The sequence below is a fragment of the Biomphalaria glabrata genome, chromosome 11 (assembly GCF_947242115.1).
Source record: "Biomphalaria glabrata chromosome 11, xgBioGlab47.1, whole genome shotgun sequence".
Taxonomy (NCBI): Eukaryota; Metazoa; Mollusca; class Gastropoda; family Planorbidae; genus Biomphalaria; species Biomphalaria glabrata.
In genome coordinates, this window is record NC_074721.1 from 19,902,800 (window position 1) to 19,917,609 (window position 14,810).

The following is a 14,810-nucleotide window of genomic DNA, read 5'->3' on the forward strand; positions in this document are numbered from 1 at the left end:
AATTCCAAGGATCTCGGTGCTCGAGAGAATCATGCTGACCTTACTAGCTAACAAGATCAATCGGCTCTTCTAACTTCTAGCTAACAAGATCAATCGGCTCTTCTAACTTCTAGCTAACAAGATCAATGTCTTATAGCTTCTAGTTTAGTTCAGAGTCCTCCAATCTTGTGAAATAGAAACATACGTAAGGGCTAAGGGTTACGTCATTGACATGAACAGAACGTCAAGACACACGCGCAACAGGCCTACTGTTATGGAGCGTATGTGCGTGTTTCTTATGTAACCATGAGTAAAAGTGAGCAGATGTTTTGGTTGTGTAGGCTGTATAGATTCTGATGAAATCACAAACACTGGTCTGGAAGTTGAAGAGGGGAACATGCGTGTGACTTGTGACAGAAGCAAGTGTATTTTTTACAAAACTTATATCAGTTCACTCTGTCTGTCTGGTTCAAATTTTATACACGTTATTTCTCTAAGGTCCAATCTCGGATCAAATTGTGCACAGTTATTTCTTTAAACTGGCAAAACAAGAATCAATAATAAAAAAAAACAACAACAACAATTTAGTACATTGGTAATTAATTATTTTGTTTGGTATCTCAAACAAGGGAAAGACATTGTACTTGACTGAATATAACTTATTTAGTCCCCTTTATATTTCGAGTTCGAATTGAGGTCGTTCACCTTATTTTTATAAATACTTTTAAAAAGCGATCATCCTGATACCTCTTACTTTCTCCCCAACGTCTTTGCAACAGGCCCGGATTGGTGAGAAAGCTAAAAGCATGAAAATGCGCTAAACAAAAAACAATGGTTAAAAATATTTCTACTCGCACAGTTTTATTGTTGTTAGTCTAGATCTCTTACAAATTTAAAAACATGAGAGGTCAGTGTAATCACATGCGGATGGCACATGTCCTATCGTCTGCTTTAGTTAGGAAAATAGAGTGAGGTGGGGGGGGGGAAAGAAAGGGATATCTGGGTGAATTTTACCGTAATGGGTTGTTAAAAGCATTTACGAAAAAAAAAAGAGGGGGCAGGGGAGACCTGAATTTAAACTCATGCCTCCTCAAGCCGACATTCTGACTCGTCTGCTAGTGAGCTGCTCATGACCATAGAAGATTGGGTAGTTATATATTGTTTGTTTCAAACTTACTTTACCTATAAAGGGGACAAATGCAGATTATACCACCACTACCGTCAAGTACAACACTTTCCCTTGTTCGAGATACCAAACAAAATAATTAATTACCAATTAATTAACTAATTGGTTATTTTTTTTTATTGATTCTTGTGTTGTCAGGTAAATGAAATATTTGTACCAAATTTTAGCTTGATCCGAGATTGGGTGTCGGAGAAATAACGTGTACAAACCTTAAACCAGACAGACAGACAGACAGACAGAAAGAGTTGCTATATGCGTTGAAAAAAAAGGCCACTTGGTTTCATTGAAGACGATGACATCGTAAGTTGGACAGAAATGTTTGGACGTCAAAAGTGACGAGCACGTGAGCTCATTATTTGTCAAGAGGCATGGATTGATTTATGGATCACGTGATTAAGATCTAATACACTGATTGATGATGATTGATGAAATCTTGTTGTAATCCCGCCCAAATTAGAGGTTAGATGAATCTTTATTGAAAGGTATAGATTTAAAAAAATAATACCTTGTGTAATAGTTGGCGAAGATACTTATGAAATCTGTCAGTAGAAATTGTGATATATAGCGGCGCAGGTAAGGTTTTGAAAAGGGCTTTATTTCTTTTTTCACTGATGCTTAAAAGTAAAGTAACGTTCCCATTTCAGACCTTGCGATCTATAGGTCAGATGATGTAAAGGTCATCTGTTTCTGTGACGGTTAACGAGGTTGTCCTATAGCCAGCACAAAGACCAACCGCCTTGACTTTCCCCCGACTAATGTCAGGTAACTCATTAGAGCTGGGTGGACTCAGTGGCATCCAAAGATCCCGAAATAAAAACAATCCCAGTCATCACCAGGATTGGAACACGAGACTCAGGGTTCAGAAACTAAACTCTTTAGCCACAGCGCCTCCTTCACTGATACTTAGATCCCCCCCCCCACCCACCCCTCCAAAAATTAAAAAAAAATCCGATTTCGACTATCTTGTAGAATGCTAAAAATAGATGCAACTCTCGGTCTTCCAGAAACAAACTTGTTTTTTTTTTTTTGTTTGTTTTAAATTAAATATAAAACCGTTTTTTAATTTTAAAAAATTAAACCTACCCTTTTACCTGCATCGTTTACCAAATAACGAGCCCTCAGGGGATGCGTAAGAGTTTGGGTAAGTACACCAACTCTATTTAAAATTTATTATTATAATTGGAGTTATAATTACTATTAATAATAATATTATAAGGCATTATTAATATTAATATTATTAATGATATAAACTTTACTATGTACTAAAGATTTAGCTGCACCGTTTTTCTAGAACGAAATACGAATGTTATCATGGGCGTAGCCGGGGGGGGGGGGTTTGGGGGATTGGAATTTAGTGAATGATTTTTTGCTTTGATTTTGTTTATTTTAGGCGAAATTTTAATACTAAACCATCAATGGCCCCATCACAACCAATGGGGTTTTGAGTTTAAAACCCCTTACCAGGGGGTTTTGAGTTTAAAACCCCCTACCAGGGGGGTTCGAGTTTAAAAACCCTTACCAGGGGTTTTGAGTTTAAAACCCCCTACTAGGGGTTTTGAGTTTTAAACCCCCTACTTGGGGTTTTTGCAGTTAACCCCCCCCTCTTCTATAAAACAAAACAAAACAAAAATGCAAACGAAAATCCCCTAATTCCAAGAGCACAGTTACGGGAGATTTTGATTTTAAAACCCCCTCCAAAATTTACGATAAACCCACTCTTCAATATAAAAAAAAGTTAATTACGCACTCAAAATGTTATGAGCGTAGCTAAATGGGTTTTGACTTAGTTTTTAGTTTAAACCCCACTTCACCGGGGTTTGAAGGTAAAAAAAACCTCTTTAATAATAAAAACAAAGCAAATTATACACTGTAGTCAAAGGGGTTTTGAGTTTAAACTCCCCTCCAGTGGAGTTTGAAGCTAAAAAGTACCTCTTCAATATAAATAAAAGCAAATTACTCACACTAAAATCTATGAACGCAGCCAAAGGGGTTTTGAGTTTAAACCCCCATTCAGAGGGGTTTAATGCTAAAAATACCTCTTCAATATAAAAAAAAAAGCAAATTACACACTAAAATTATTTGAGCGTAGCCAATCCAATCGGGGGTTTTGAGTTTAAACCCATCTTCTACAGATGGAGTTTGTTTAAAGTTTAAAACCCCTCCAGATGGTTTTGAGTTTAAGATACCCTACAGAGCATTTTGAGGTGGAAAACCCCCAACAGATGATTTTGACGATAAAACTTCTCTTTTCGATATAAAATCTAAAGCAAACTACAGTCACTTAATTCCAAGAGCGTATTAAAGAGTAGTTACACATTTTTACCAGTGGCAGGGCTCCTTTAATAAACTGCAGTGAATAGTCATCTGCCGAAATTGAAAAACACTAAATGTGGCTCAACAAAGATGGCTAAGACAGATTTTAGGAGTCAGTTATAGAGATCGGGTTTACATCAAGGAAATCCTATGCCGAACTGGGAGTCGACCCTTTGTAAGATTGTGAGAGAGCGACGCATGAGGTTTGCGGGACATGTTCTCCGACAAAATGAATTACGCATATAAGAGTTGCAATGATATCCTAGTACAACTTGAAGCCACTCATTCATTGAGGTCCTCATGGCAGGTGGGAAGAGGCTTCAGTCATTACCAGTGATAGATTTTTATGGAAACAGCTTGACGTCAAATGCTCCGAACGGCGCGGGAGGGTCTAAGTAAGTAAGAATAGCACATTAGGTTTTTGAAATAAAACTTTTTAATAGCAGGAAAATGCACTGTAGATACCTCAGAATATGCATTTTGTTGGCTTTCAATATCAGAAATAGTGCTTGGTGGCGGGGCTTCGCCCCGCGCTGGGGGAGCTCCTAGCGCTCCCCCAGACCCTTTTGCTAGTATTGGCGGGGAATCTACAATTTTTCCATTAACTCCAGGAAGAACCTATTCTAGGGCACAATAAACGTCTTCCGAAAGAATGAAGGGTCAGAATGCAATAGAGATTATGTACACACACATAAATACATATAAAAAAAAAATTCGCGGGGGGGGGGGGGAGAAAAAAATCCCCCCCCCAAAACCTCCTCCGAAAAGAAATCCCGGCTACGCCCATGAATGTTATATTTTCATAACATTTTGCCCTTTCTATTTGCCTAAATTTGGTTAATGACGTGTTACGTTCCCATTGGTTAAAATAAATATTCATCTCTTAAGAATGCCCAGCCAAAATCTATAGCATTGATTCTGTTTGCTATCACCCCAGCACTAATGTTTATATTTGTTTTTTGTTTTGTTTTTGTACAATGGGAAAGAAAACCAATTTTTTTTTTTGAACTGAGCATCCCATTAGAGTGACAGCCCCTTTCAACGTTTCTTGAATGTTATCAAGTGAAATTTGGCCAATTGAGCGTGTGTTGAGAGTGAAACCCCTTGCTGACCCGATTGCCACTAAAAGCATGTGGTCATTGACTGGAAGAAGTAAAGTCAAGACTGTCGTCTTGGGCTGAGTAATAGAGACATGTTGACAAATGGCAGGGATGAGTGAAGGACTTACAAAGTCTTTTATTTAGTAGCATGGTTAGTAAGGATGTGTACTAAGGCGTTAGAAAAAAACTATTTAAAACACAGGCACAGACATTGACATGAGTACAGACACACATTCAAGTTAAGAAAGAAGTGCAGTGACATCATAATATGTCAAGTCTGGGTACTTTCGAGTGCTACACCCTGGATGTAAACAATGAACTTTGCAAGAATAGTCTTAGTATCATTCTCTTGTTTTGTGGTCAACATGTTGCGAATAGCAAATAGCTTCTACAGATAGCTGTGGCCAATAGCTAAAACAAATATTATGTAGCCAATACTTTCGGCAGGTGTTCTGTAACCAATAAATAACTTATAATGATGTTTTTTTTCTAATAGATTATAAAGATGTTTTGTGGCCAATAGTTTATAAAGATGATGTTAAGTGGCCCATAATTTTTTAAAGATTTTTGTGGCAAATAGCTTATAAAGATGTTTTGTGGCAAATAGTTTATAAAGATGTTTTGTGGCAAATAGTTTATAAAGATGTTTTGTGGCAAATAGTTTATAAAGATGTTTTGTGGCAAATAGTGTACAAAGATGTTCAAAAAAAAAAATATTTTGGCAGGTGTTCCTTGACCAAAGTAACTTACTTCGGCTATTTCTTCCATCTAAGACTAAGTTGATACCAGTTGTTTATTAGGACTCTTAGTTAACTCTTAATTAACTTGTGGCTGTAAGGAGCGAATTCATTTCGCCTGGTATTCACCGTACATTAATGGGTTTAGTCTCGGCAGCTCTGTCCCCTCAGCCACACTTCGTATTTTAAACTTGTTAGCGGAATTGTAAATAGACGTATCAGAACCAGGTGAAAATACTCGAGAACAGGTGAGCACAACTTTAGTATAGCGCATGACATGGTGTTACATTTTGTCATATCATTGTTACTTTGTTTTTGACATTGGTAACAGAAACAAACATTAAAGGCACTTTCTCTTCCATTTATACATACAAACTAATCTGGAACCATTGAAAGTTGTGGTGATGGCAACTAAAGAAGAATTACCAGAAACTATTTCAGCAGAACTGCGCTCAAGAAAAGTGTGTGCGTGTTACTCACGTCTCACTCTGGTTCTCAGCTCTCTATCTTGTCTATTACAGATTGACACCAGTTTTACTTCTGTCCCGTGTAATTAGAAAAGAAAAAAATGGGAGGCAACTAATGTAACCAGTGATAAAGAGATACAGTGTTCACTAGTAGATGGCACAAAGCTGATATTTGGCAAGAGACATTGCCCTCGAGGATTAGTTCTGGCACATGTTTAGACAATGTTGGCGCCAGACTGTAACGGTCTGAGATGCACGACTGGTACACGCAATGGTTAGTCAATAAAGGGCGATCACTACAAGGAAGAAAAAAAATACTGGACTGAGCTCGGTAACTAGTAAGTAGTTATTAAATAGACTTAACTCCCCTTGATAACTTATCACCCTTGTCCGCAGTTAAAGATGAGTACAACACGAGAAACAGTCCAAGACTTGACACAGAGTGAGACAGTAATTCTAAAATACTACGCTAAGAAACAGGAAATGTAATAAATGTACATTGTTTAGTCATAGTGTCTACCAGAACTGATCTCCATAAGATTCTTACTTTGTGACATTTTATCAGAGCTACTCGCTACATTGTGACATTGTATCAGAGCTACTCGCTACATTGTGACATTGTGTCAGAGCAACTCGCTACATTGTGACATTTGTCAGAGCTACTCGCTACATTGTGACATTGTGTCAGAGCTACTCGCACACTGTGACATGACATCAAAGATAATCGCTACATTGTGACATCGTATCACTGGGACTCACTATCAGAGCTACTCGCTGAATTAGGAATGAGGAAAAATCAAGATGCATGTCCTAATTAAAATAAATAAAGCAGTCTTAGGGGGCATGTTGGCTGAGTGGTAAAGCGCTTGGCTACAAAACAGAGATGTCTCGGGTTCGAATCTCGGTGTAAACTGGGGTATTGAGTTTATAGATAATAAGGAACCCCCAGAGTCCACCCAACTCTAATGGGTACCTGAGAGTCAAGTCGGTCGGTCGTTGTGCTGACCATATCCTCGTTAGCCGTTAGACAGAGAATATCTGTACAACATCTGTCTTATAGATCGCAAGGCCTGAAAAGGGGGGGGGTGCTTTATTATTACTTTTGTAAGTATTAACATGTCGGCTTTTCATACACTTAGATTCCCTTTTGTATAGTTCTGTCACACAGTTTCTTTCTCATTTTATATTCACGAAACAATAACTACAATTAAATCAACAATCTTTAATTATATACAGCAAAACAAACTCAAAAAAAATATCAAAGTCATCAGGCGTTATATGTTGAAGTATTGAAGTGACTAATGAGTGCTCCTCGGCTTGTTGGCAAAGATTAGATTGAGAAAACACTCATAAATAAACAGGACTTGCCGACTTCAACTTCAAAGACACTCAAATACAACGAGTGCATGGATTGAGTAATGAAAATAATTCCCCCGAAGAAATGATTACTGTAAATATTGATCTATTGATCGAATCTTAAGACATTCTCTGTTCAATATTTTGTACTCAGTGGCAATTTTGAAACTGTTCAGCATTAAAGTCACATGACTTGGACAAAAATGTCTGGTCTTGTTCTATTCATTTAGCTTGTCGGAGAATTATATTAGAGCGTTAATTAATTTGTTTAACACTTTTTTTTTAAATCAATTAATCAAATTATAATTATAAAATGTAAAAACTGAAAAGAATGGTTTGGTCTTTTTTAGTCTTTAAGACGATGTCGGTAATAGGATTAGGTCTCCACGTGGTGAAGTTTAAAATAATAAATAGTAACGTGACCAAAAATAGCTATCCCCATTTTAAAAGAAAACTAGGTTTGAGTCTGTATATAAATGTATTTTTAGCCTATAAAGAAATAGGTCTGTCAGCATGTCAATGAAAGTAGTTTTAGTCTATCAAAGTATTTACGAGCCAATTATATGAAATAATTAACGAGCTTATATAAATAAGTTAATCTGAAAGTATAAACAGAAATATTATGAATTAATTATTAATAAATTTATTTATACATTTTTTACATAACCGTATTTAGAAACTTATATATTAAATTTCAAAGTGGTAATAGCTAGCTAGATTGAGGAGATTGACTATTTATAACCGAAACCATACCATATTTACATACCGATTACACACGCACAAACACACACACACATATTTCCATAAATGTTTACGTACTCGCACACACACATACACATAAACGTATACAACCACACAAACACGACTTAAACGTCCAACCTTATAAGTCAATCTTTAAGTCACGTGATGCACGCTTCAGTTTAGTCAAAGCATAGAGATACATTTCAAAGCCAACAAAACACCGTCAATGATTGTTTTAACAAAGCTTCAATCAACTTACTCGGTCTGTCTGTCTAGTCAAATGTTTGTAAACGTTTTCTTCTCCCGCACCAAGTCTTGAATCCAGCTGAAATGTTGCACTTATTTCTTTTACCTGACAAATAAAGAATTAATTAATTTTTTAACTAACAATAGATAACTATAAAACCTTCTCTGGTACAGTGGTTGATGTGATGGCTTGAGGAGGCTAGATCCATCGAGTCAACCAGGACATTCAACTTTTTTGTATTTATTTTTAAATACGAGCATTAAAAAAGCGATCACGGTATTATTCACCCAGATAGCCTCTTCTATCTCCCCCGACCTCTTTCCCAATTGGTCCAGACAAGTGATAGGATCATAGAGAATTGAAAGCTAAAAGCATGACATTGCGCTAAACAAAAACAAACTGGTAAAAATATTTCTAATCGCACAGATTTATTGTTAGTCTAGATCTATTACAGATTTAATTATATGACTGATCCAAACTAATTGATAGAACTACGCTTAATATAAGCTTTGTTTCTTAAAAAAAGTATTATTGATATTTTCTTGTTTCACAATTCCTCTTCTAAACGTGCAGACTCTTTATTGGAAGAGAGTGGATGAACACGGATTTGGAAAACTTCTTAGACATCGGACAACTTTTGTAGATGTTTGGGAAGAAAAATACGAGTTCATCTTCAACTCTCACAGCCAAATGTATTCCCATGAATTACGTCATATCACCACGTGATTTCATCAGAACCCCCTTCAGTTTTCAGTCCACTAAACTGCCCGCCCTACTTACATCAGAAAGTCGTTCATACAGTCCTGAACACATTGTCATACAATCAGTTGTGGCAAGATGTCTGACTGAATCAACTTCATTATTTCTTAAATATTTTACATTTATACTCTCTGCATATTTACCACAATTCCAAATAACCATGTCTTCACTAATGTCTTCACTAATGTCTTCACTAATGTTTTCTTATAATTACTATAAAGCGAAAACAAAAGCCTGCTAAAAGTGGTTTACTGTGTGTGTATTCTATTTCCTACTTATTTTTCGGAATTTAATATTCAATTACATTCAGCCTTATTGAACTATTCCAAGTAAGCTTACGAGATTTTTTTAAAACTTGAATTATTCAGCTATTCTTCACTAGTCATTTTTTTTTCAAGAACTCACCCAATTTAATAGACAAAAACAATAAAATTTAGACTAATGTAGGACAAGCGATGTTTTAAATATTCGCAGCATTAAAAATCCATTTAGATTTTGTGTGTGTGTGTGTGTGTTTTAAAGGGCGCTAATCAATTTCATACTCTCGATCACAAATCCTTATCGCCATCACGTGCACGTTTGGCAGACGAGAACTTAGTGTGTCAACATCCTTGATCACGTCTGCAGACAAAACTCACGTCCGACAAGGAAGATGTCGTCTGCTTGATCTCTTCACAGCCAAATTTTTTTTTTCTTTTCAAAAAGGCATTTCATCGCTTGACGTCATCCGCAGGGTGGCCAGCGGAAGAACTGACGTCACAGAGGCATCTGCCATAATTTCACTCGTGTGTCCGGTAATTATCTAATTAATCTGACAAAGGAGGACCAAGTTGAAGAGGACAGAACTAAATGAGCCGTTGCTAAGCGGATTTTGAAAAACTATTCAGAGCGCTGCTTGCACCAAACACAAAATATCTGCCGACTTTTTGAGCATTTGATGCCATTGTTTGACTATGACGTGTAGTGATAAGGTTGTCAAGTGAATAGAGCCCCTGAGCTAGTGGAGATGTCCACGATAAATTTTAATCAGAGTTATCTGCTCTTTGTTTACTGTTATGATTTTTCAGATCAGGTTTACATTCTTTCAACAATAAATACAGTCTCAGAAATAAAGAAGAGAAGGAGATGGAGAGAAATGTTGCGGTAATATAAGGCAACTTAAAGAAAAAAAAAGTATGAAAATAAAAGAAAAGGAAGATTGGGAGAGATTTGTCAAATAAATTGACAAACTAAACGATGTCAAGGTCGCCGAATAGTAATGTCACTGTTTCCAACTAAATGAAACAAAATACTTTGAGCTATAAGTGATAGAGAGAAACGTGTTTTTTACGGTACTAACAAAACACATATTTTTAAAGACAATACCTCCTTTATGCAACTTATAGAGCCATTGTTTTTCTCCTTAAAATTAATGAATGTTAGATAAAACAATGTTACAAAGACAGTTTGCGTGGAAACACAAACTCAAAATCGGCCCCCGAAGTTGTCCATCCAGGCAGATAAAAAGACAGGTATCAGTATTTTCAGAAAGAACATCACCATTAAATTGGATCAAAGACAAATGACAGAGAAGAATGAAGAAAGAAGGTTGACAAATCTTGCGTGGTGCCCCAGCGGTAAAGCAAACCAAAGGATAGGTAAATGTGAAGTTAAATGTGAACCTGGCCTAACTGATGTCTTATAATGAATATCTAATTGATCTAATTGCTTTGGAAATGGTCAATCTCTAATTCCTCAACAAAAATAAATTATTTCGTAAAAAAAAAAAGAAAAAAAAAATTTTTTTTTTGACAAAAAATCAAAAACCGTTTGCATAAATGTGTTAAAAATATGGCAAATAGTCATCTCCCATACTAAAGAGCCTCCAGTGTTTGTTACTATTAATAGTGAATATTTGTAAACGTGGGGTATTTTTATGAAAAAAAAAAACTGCTTGCATAAGTGATTTAAAAAATTAGATTTTTCGCTTTTAGAAAAGAAAAAAAAGTAGACGTTGCATCAGAACTTTGAATGGACTAAAATATTATGATGTCGGATTTTCACTATTTTTTTCTAGTTAACGAGATCTAAACGGGACGGACGGATGAACAGACATTTCACACAAAACTAATAGCATCTTTTCCCGTTTCGGAGGCCGCTAAAAACAATGGAATATTTTTTGTACCCGTTCCCTCTCCCCTTCTAGGCGAGAAAGAATCTTGGTTAAGCGAATGTATAGATCTAGTACACTTTATTATAGTTCAATGATAAGCATTCGTATCTAGAATTTTCATGAATGTAATTTATTATAAACTCTTGAATCAATACATTCGGAAATTCCCGAAATGGATAGCCCTTAAAAGAAAGCGATAGTCCTTTCAAAACCGATGTTGGACCAAGACCTATATATCAAAATCTCTAGCCAAATTTAAATCTCTTTAATTCTTTACTCGAAAAATGATAAAGGTCAGAAAAGAGTTTTCTCCGAGTAGCCAACTAGCCAGTAACTCTTTTCTCAGCGATGCACATTAACTGTTGAATTTCTTGGAAAATCGTTAGAGCCATTGCTGAGATCAGCTGTCCATACAGGTTCTTGGCTGGTTCCAGGTTCCATGAAGTTCTGACTTGAATAGAAGTATTGTACAAACTGTACACAAATGCTCGTCTCCCTTTAGAATCAGCGGTTCTCAACCTTTTTAGTTCCGCGACCCCCTAATACAATGTTTCACTTGGCGGCGACCCCCAGCCATAAATTTTCGTTCATTTCATTTCAAGAAGTTTGCATAGGAACAAATCTTTATAATCGCTAGTATGTATATGTCTTAAGAAAAACAGTAAATGTGAACACTTTATAACGTCTTTGGATTTATCAATTGGGATGCCAAATATTGGAAATGGATCAGATATCATATTTCCTAAATTACCTGATTGATAAAATCAGAAGACATGTCATTTTATTTTCCTGTGAACAGTTTCGTTAATTAATGAAAATGCACTAAATGTAGTCACAAATTTGGCTCCAATCATAACTCGAGCAATTTAACCCCTGACAATATTAACTCTTCGCATGGTGTGAGGTTCCATAGCTCTAGCACTTATGAGAGCTACTAATTAAAAAGCTTCAAGGGCTGCTATGTTTTAATTATGCTACTTGCCACCTTAGTCAAGTCTTGATTTCTTGACTTTATCCACCTCAAAACTAAAAGACTGGATGTATTGATCCGCAAAGCTCGGAGGTTTCTTCTGCCTGATACATACGGCAGAGAGATGTCAGCCCCACTTTTTAGTTTATTTTATAGATGCTTGACGATCGTTGTGTGGTAATAATGAAATCTAAGTCATGTCCCTATCCGCCATTACTACAAATGTCAATGCAGACCCACCATGGTACACAGACCCACCATGGTACACAGACCCACCATGGTACACAGACCCACCTTGGTACACAGACCCACCTTGGTACACAGACCCACCATGGTACACAGACCCACCTTGGTACACAGACCCACCATGGTACACAGACTCACCAAGGTACACAGACCCACTTTGGTACACAGACCCACCTTGGTACACAGACCCACCTTGGTATACAGACCCACCCTGGTACACAGACTCACCAAGGTACACAGACCCACCTTGGTACACAGACCCACCTTGGTACACAGACCCACCATGGTACACAGACCCACCATGGTACACAGACCCACCTTGGTACACAGACCCACCTTGGTACACAGACCCACCTTGGTACACAGACCCACCTTGGTACACAGACCCACCAAGGTACACATAGGCTTGGTACAACACGTTCAAAATGAACATAAAAAACTTCCGTTCAAAAGAAAACAAAAAAAAAAAAGAAAAAAAATTTCGACGGTCTTATGCGACCCCTGGCAAATGGTCATTCGACCCCCAAAGGGGTCGCGAACCACAGGTTGCGAACCCCTGCTTTAGATGTACATGTAGCTTATAGACACTTCCCATATTATGTACACCTGTACACATACACATTGTAGCTGCTTATTGTTCTCCGCCAGTAATGGGAGTCTCCAACTAGGATTTGAAGATTTGAAGATTCGATGAAATACTAAAAAATAGATTTGTAAAATGTAAGAACACACCAAGCTAGTCCCCGAGTCTTGCTGATATCTCCTTGCATTTGTTGGAAGTGGGGAAGTATAAGGAAGATATCGAACGAAATATAGAGAAAGAGAGAGAGATAGGGTGAAAGTGAGAAAGAGAGAAAAAGTGAAAGAGAGAAAGAGAGAGACAGAAAAAAGAAAGAGAAAGAGAGAAAAGAAAGAGAAAGAGAGAGAGAAAGAGAGAGAGGGAGAAAACAATAGCAAGAGAGAAAAAGAGAGAGAAAGAGAGAGAAAGAAAGAGAGAAAAAGAGAGAGAAAAATATAGAGATAGAGAGAGAGAGAGAGAGAGAGATGGAGAGAGAAATTCAAATGGAGCTGACTATGATTTAGATGAATCCATCGTACGTAGGAAGATAGTGCAATTACTGCTTTTTCAAATCACTGGTTTGAAATTGATACAGTCTTGTATTAATGACTATAATAAAAAATTTAAAAAATGTGATGCATATTTGTTACAAATAAAGCTCCCCTCCCCAGCCCAGCCCACCACAAGCAACACGTCCCTGTGTCCTTTCAATTCTGACTCACATGATGACCTCTTTCCAAACGAAGAATGGGGTAGAGTTCCTACAACATACTTCTGACTAAAACACAGATCAGTGACGTAGTATTTAAATGGAACCTAGCCGGGTGGGGGAGAGAGGACGCGAACCATTGTATAGAGGCCTCTGCTCTGTAATTATCTTATCTTGATGCAGTGGGAGGCTAAAATGAAACGTGAGTTGGGATTCAGAGGGACAGACAGAGTGAGAGAGAGAGAAGTCAGTCCATTAATTAACTGGTTCCTTCCAGCTCGAGCTTCATACTAACAAATACATTAAGCCAGTGACAATAGGGTGGCGCTATCTACTGCTGGTATTGACTCACACAATGTAGCCCCATACTGTGGTGAGATAGCAACAGAGTCGTTTATCTATTGATATCAGAAACGCTAGTTAACGTTTTAAATAGGAATATCTTTTAAATATAAGAGTTGTTGTTTTTTACAATTAATGTATATGTTCATACAAAAGTATGTTACAATCTATATGTATAGACAACTATGTCCTAATTCATTTCAAAATTAATACGATAAGTATTTTTGGTGGTTGAAATCATGCTCCAAGGTTCAGGCTTCATGACTTCCTTCTTAAAGTTTGGACATCCCATTTTATACAGAGGGCTATCTGTATCTTCAGGGCTCTCGTGTTTGTTTATATAAAATGTTAAATCCTTCAGTGTGTTTTCGCCTAGTTCTGTGTCTTCTTTGAATCTACTGTCAGGAGCATTGAAGGCGAGACTGCTTTCTTTCTATGTATGTCATTATTTAGGCATGAAAGAGTTGCGTTCCTTTGTTTATAAATTCCCAAAGGTTGAATGGAATTAGCATTTACTACATATTGACTAAATATTTTAGTTTTGTCTTATAACAAGGGAAGTCTTATGTGTGGCTGGAGTTGATTGTTTTTACAAAGCTAACCCGCACCCATTCTTGGATCAAGTTGAAACTTTAAAAAAGGATGTATTTTAACTAATAAAACACAAATCAACTATAAAAAAAAACAACTAACAAATTAGTCAATTAATTATTGGTAATTAATTGTTTTGTTTGGTATCGAAAAAGGGAAATAACTTCTACATTCTTGAGTGACATAGTTATAAGTGCGCAGTTCTTCCCCTTAGATGTATTTTTTTTAAAAGAATTTTTATAATTTGTAAAACTGAAGGAAGGCGTTTTGCTTTCACTAGGTTTTTTTTTTCTTTGTACATATGAAACGTATTTTGTCCTGGAAGTTTTGTTGATCTATTTCATTACAATCGCAGT

The 14,810-nt window shown here is 36.7% G+C and overlaps 1 protein-coding gene across 2 annotated transcripts in view; it reads right to left on the bottom strand.

The window, feature by feature from the left end:
* The window catches only part of LOC106077506 (pro-neuropeptide Y-like), a 77,435-nt gene that overhangs the window by 18,895 nt on the left and 43,730 nt on the right, over positions 1–14,810 (bottom strand). Inside the window, exon 2 of one of the 2 annotated variants that reach the window (XM_056045427.1) lies at positions 8,139–8,231. The exons of the other annotated variant lie outside the window; for it this stretch is intronic. The gene's annotated coding sequence lies outside the window, so the exon portion shown is untranslated. The remainder of the gene's footprint in view (positions 1–8,138; positions 8,232–14,810) is intronic. 2 annotated transcript variants of the gene reach the window in all.